This window comes from Sus scrofa, chromosome 13, assembly GCF_054392235.1.
Source record: "Sus scrofa isolate SSC_HxYL_T2T_F1_AM1 chromosome 13, Sscrofa_HxYL_maternal_Yorkshire_Landrace_v2.0, whole genome shotgun sequence".
Classification (NCBI taxonomy): Eukaryota; Metazoa; Chordata; class Mammalia; order Artiodactyla; family Suidae; genus Sus; species Sus scrofa.
The window spans coordinates 107740513-107746512 of NC_139395.1; the positions used below are offsets into that span (position 1 = coordinate 107740513).

At 35.8% G+C, this 6000-nt stretch overlaps 1 long non-coding RNA gene across 1 annotated transcript in view; it reads right to left on the reverse strand.

The window, feature by feature from the left end:
* Window positions 1-4388, reverse strand: part of LOC106505714 (uncharacterized) — a 298920-nt gene extending 294532 nt beyond the window's left edge. The window contains exon 1 of the long non-coding RNA XR_014824203.1: window positions 4146-4388. This is a non-coding gene — a long non-coding RNA (uncharacterized LOC106505714). The remainder of the gene's footprint in view (window positions 1-4145) is intronic.
* Between the last annotated feature and the right edge of the window lie 1612 nt (window positions 4389-6000).

The window sequence follows — 6000 nt, forward strand, 5'->3', positions numbered from 1 at the left end:
GGAAGGACAGTAAAATGTCATTAAGAAAGGGTGAGTAGATCAGAATTACCACAGAATACACAGGGAATAGAACGCTGTTGCCTTGACATGAGGACAAGGTTTGGAAAGAGAAGCTTGGGGCTGTTATAGAGCCTTTAAAAATCTCAAACTTAATGAAATTGGAAGAAAATATATGTCCTTTGAGCCCAGAAAACATAATCAAAGTCCTAGAAATAGAATGAAAAATATTTTTGCTGTATACAGATTTATACTATCTACTTCCTTGCTGTGTAAGTATCTCATAATAGAGTAATAATCCAGATTCCATGTTATTAAGTATTAATGTGGTAAAAAGTAAAAACCAGTACTTAGGGAATGCTTTTATGATAGAATATATATCTGACTGAATATATAGAATCTCAAATACCTAAATATTTTATTTGCAAAGCACACGATTTTAAACAACCCTTTTAAAAACATTTACATAACGCTGGTTTTTCCAAATAGCTCAAAGTACAAGTCCATTACCTAATTCTCATAATATCCTAAGAGGTGGGTAGATATAGAAATTAATACTCCCAAGTAAGAAACTACACAGGCAGGCTAAGTGCCCATTGCCAGGCAGTGGGAGAGGTTAGAATCTAGTAGTGATTCTACATTTTACAACTTAGGTAATATTTATGTACCAAGGGTTTTGAGTTCTAGGAAATTCTCATTTTTATCACACTTGCAAAGTCATCCAAATTTACTTAAAAAAATACCTCATCTTGTTACTTTTCTCATTTTTAGAAATGCACAGGAAAAGAGACATGAGTTACACTGGAAGTTCATATTGCCAGTTTTAAAGAAGCAATGTTTAAGGGTTACTGAGAAAGAGTGAGAATTATTACGTAAGTATTGGCACACTCGTTGCCCTGAGGATAGAAGGGAAACGTCAGTCATTTTCAAAGCCCCAATGTCTTTAATTGATGTAAAGCAGTTACATAAAAAAAAAAATACATAATCTAGTGATTCCATTATTGAGAAAGAGCAACCATCACATTTAAAGCATGAGTTGCTTATTCCAACTGGAATAGAAGGCAATCATTTCATCTTCAGTGTCTCTATGCCCCAACCAATTTGTGAGTCTCCTAGTCTTTTTAATTTGATACTATTATAAGGAAGCCATTGGAATAACGCTTGCATCTTCAATAACTTGAGCATAATGGATCCCACTTCCTCACATGCTAAAATTCAGCACATGAAATACTATTTATGTCCCAATGTTCATTTTCTACATGTAATATTTTATCTTTATATATCCACTGTTACAGATGCCATTTAAAAGTACTACTTATGTATGTGTTTATTACTCTTCCCCAACCAATAATTTGCCTGGCTTTGAAAATCAATTTCTTACATTTTTGTTTCCCTTCAACTCTTTCTTCCTCTATTTTCTATATTGTGGTTTACCCATCTTTTCTATAATGTGGTTTTTCCCATTTGGCACGTCCTAATGTCTCCTTCACTCACTTATAGGCTCCTGCATTTCTGCTCTCCCAGAAGGCTTTTATCCCCATGATTAGGAATTTTGGATCCTTTCTTTTCCTTCTAATAATTTTCAATGAATTTGTATCTAGACCTTCATCTTGCCTGCTTCTCCCAGCTCCTTGCTGTGACTTCTCCAGTTAATAACCTCAGACATCTGGCTCCCAACTCTTTTCCTATAGCGCATTCCCTTATTAGGAGGTACTTTATCCTTACATGCTTCTTTTGGAGAACTGCCATGTTTTCCTATATTGGTTTTAATTAGGAGTTTGGGGGGTTTTATAAAATGTTCTGTGTGGTAGCTCTGCCTTGCCCTAGTTTTATTTCCTGTAGCTTCTTAGTGGATTTTTTTATATGTTCGTCATCAAATTCAGCAACTTCAATTTTGTAGATATTGATTTACTGTGACATTTCCTTGTATTTAACTTATGTTCCTTTTTAAGTTTAAGAACTTTTCCTGTCTCAATGCCTTTATTCTCCCTTATGGGTTTTTTTTTTTTGGGGGGGGGTGTCTCTTTTCCATTTCTATAAAACCCTGACTCTTCAGCAGAGAACTATTTTTTTGTGTTATTCCCAAAGATGAAATTAGAAAAAAATATAAAGTGCTGTAGGCTTAACACAGTAAATACTCGTCAAACATCAGCTATTATTTTTATAACTACCTTGGTGATGGCTGTGAATAACAACTACACCTCAAATCACTTGGCTTAGCTCACACTATTGTCTCTTTTTTCTTTCTTTCTTTTTCTTTTTGAATTGGATCCACAGCTGCTGGCCTATATCACAGCCACAGCAACACCAGATCCAAGCCATGTCTGCGACCTACACCACAGCTCATAGCAACATCGGATTGTTAACCCACTGAGCAAGGTCAGGGATTGAACCTGTATCCCCATGGAGACTAGTCGGATTCATTTCCACTGAGCCACAAGGGGAACTCCAGCTCACACTATTTTCAGAAACAATGTTTCATAATTTCTCATTATGGTCATTTTTCTGTTCCCAATTTCTAATTTATCTTTGTGTCTTATATTTTTGCTTTTCTTTTTGATTTAGTGGCCCATGTTACAATTTATTGCATAGGTTATTGATGTATTTTAAATACTTCTTCCTCATGATTTTTACTGTCTTAATCATTGAACCTTTGTCCTTTTAATGAATTCAGACTAAATGTCCATTTCACTTTTGTACCTTAAATGCTAATTCTTTTGTGTTTGATTTTTTTCTTTTCATTTAGAACTACATTAAAATACTACATACCCATGCCATTGGCCATGTTGATTCTTTTCTATCTGAAAACTTCTGACCAGGAGATGTTGGGATATAAAGGTTTTACAGTAACTTAAGAGGTAAGAGCTTTATCATTGTTATTGGAAAAAAAATTATTGTTTATCTGATTCAAAGTCTTAATCTAAACTTAACCGAGATACCATATCCTTAAGGAAGTCAGGCTCCCTGTGTCCCTTTATGGGGTATCTCTGTATTTTATGTATCGAGTCCTCTGTTATTGCGTCAGTCTTTTCTGTTTAGTAATGCCAGAAAACTATTTATCTAATTTTTTTCTTTTATCCTTTTGACTACTTGTGGTATCCTGTCACCATTAAGAAAATGTAAAAAAGTGTATATATATGCATATATATGTATACACACATATATATCTCCTGGCAGAATACAAACATATAGTACTCTAATTTAAAATGTCCGTATAAATATATATTCACATGACTATATTTGAAGGGACAAAAATCTATGGATTAGTAGTTGATAAATTGGTTATTCCGGGGTATAGAATTTTGCATCTGTGTGTATATGTGTATGCACAAACACATGTGACTTATCTGCACTACCTTTTTTACCTACAATAATCCAGTTATTGGGTAATTAGTTGAGTTTTATTAGCAACTAAATACATTTAAAGAATGATTGGTGAGACTCTTAGCTTCACCATACTTTCTTTCCAACAGTCTCCCATACACTAACACTGCAGAAGACAAGTCAGTTCAGACAGTTACTGAAGGAATGTAGCTGAGGCCATTAACCCAGAAAAAGTTTCCCCTCTAAAAATGCCATCAAAGCGTTCACTTCTGGAATGCTGAAGTCTGATAATAACTAAATTCTTCCTTTCTTCAGTGCTGTCACCATGGCATTAGCCACATTTTTTTCCAATCGCATTTTAGATTACCACATGATAATCAATAATCCTTTCCAACATCTCTCACTGAAGAGACACAAAAGCTCCTTCTTTCATTTTCAGTCTTGTTCCTTTTTATAACACAAACATGTTTATGTGTTCAGAAATATATGTGCTTTTCATTTCAAAATTCTATAGAATTAATCTTCTGAGGCAAAATATTTTTCTTATTACATATTGTAACTTTAAGTTCAGCTTTATCCAGAGTTGTAGGAAGTTAATCAACCCTCAAAGGTTTCTTTGACCGCCAATTTTTATCATCGACCACTTTCTTCCTTCTCCTTCTTATTCTCCTTCTTCTTTTTCTTCTTGCCTCCCCTCATTGCCTAAAGATTTATGCCTATTTCCTCCTATATTTCCTCATATATCACCATAAATTATATTCCTCATATTCCAATTTCCTCATATAACCTTTTTATACTTAATATATTTAATATTGTATACTTACATCTTTAGGATGTTATAGTCATTTTCTTCAGTCTTTCTCTCCACGGAGAAAAAAGCAGTAGGGTCCTTTCCCTTCCTCATATTTTACCTCTAAGAACTTCAAAACAAAATGCTCTTTCCAGAAGTAAGAAGAGTTTGTCTCCTTTCCTCAGACCCAGCTGATTTACAGACCTAGCTCTTATCCATCATACCCACCATGTCTGTTTCCTTTTGTCTTTTCCTTTCTACGGCCAGAATAGCAACTGCTTTATTTCCCCTTCTGGTCTTGAAATGCCTATCCCATGTCCTTTCCTTCTCTTTAATTAGAGTCCCACATCATTTTTCTGCATTTATACTGAGCAGACGTTCCCAGCTTAGTTCTTTCACTTCTCCTTTTGTTGATTACAACATAGCATATAACATTATTTTATAACATAAAACATGCTCTTCAGTGAATATGATAAAGATGACCTTCTTCCCCAGCAAGACCATATATACATTTTTCCTTTCCTTTTTTTTTTAAATAATGAAGGACATCAACCTTATCCTCCATTGCTAAACCACTTTTCTTTACATGCTGAACATTAATTTCATGACTTTGTAAAGTCTATCTTTGGCACATCCCTGAGGATCCCCATGATGGTAATAAATTTTGCCCACCTCCAAATAAAAAGTATTGGGTTGGTAGTCCAGCTCAGCTTTCCCTTGCCACAGCTGTCCTTCACACAGACACTTACAATCAAAACACTTATCCATCTGCCACTTTCATTGGAGATGATATCTAATCTAATGTCTCATGGTATCTTGCTAAAAGAAATTATAATGTATCTTCCAGCCAAAATTACATGCCTGAGGAGAATGAACAGAGCTTTTAGCCATGATGAGTTAAGGCAATCATCATAAAGTTTTTTTCAGACTTGCTTTCTACTTTCTCCTGAGGTACTCATTCTCTAAACCAAATTCAATTTCTCTGATGCTCTGAAGCTCATGTCAAACTCCTGATTTCCAGAGACTCAGATTACTATAAATATGTCTCTGGGGCTCCTTTCGACTGAATTAATAATTAGGAACTGGGAGCAATTGCCATGCCTTGGGGCTGGTTTCCATGATGGAAGCAGAACCTCATGATTTATTTTTGACTGAAGGAGACTTCCATTTTCCTAGCAGGAATATGAAGATTATTTTCTTCCTTTTTTTTCACTCTTTGTTCTACATGTCCTTAGCAAAGACCAAAGAGATAAGACAAGTGTATTTTTTCTGTTTTCTGCCTCTTAAGTTCATTCATTCTGCTCAGTTTTTCCATTTGCTCTATAATCTCCATTTGGGTGCTCTCATTGGTAGCTAATTCTCACCAACTTCCTTGACAAAGCAGTAGGCACTCAGGGCCTGCTCTCACCAAGCTGGGAGCACTATTTTATTCACCAGGCTCTAAATGGCCCGAGGCACAATCCTCCAGCCTCAGAACTTTGGAGTTTCCTGTCCTAACTGCATTCCTAAAATCCTTATTTTCCTATTCTCCTCTCCCCACCCACCAATCACATCCTTGGTTTTACTGCCTTCTGCCCCTGAGGGATAACAATTTCACCTGCTGATCACATCCTCCCTGCCCCCATATTTCCTCCTAAGAGAAGAAGGCTTCCCTTCTCTTCTTTTTTCTTAGAGTCTGTCACTCAGCCCTGGAAGAAGGCTCTGATAGTTGGCTCATCTCCTTCACCCCCAGGCCAATGTGAACTTGACCATGTCAGTCCACATCCTTTCCCAGGAATTTATTATTGGAAATAATGCTAAAGCTTTGAGTTGACACATTGAGTCATGTCACATAGGAAAAGAAAAATGTTTAGCAGACAGAGGGAAAGAAAAGCAAGCTGTTACGGAGA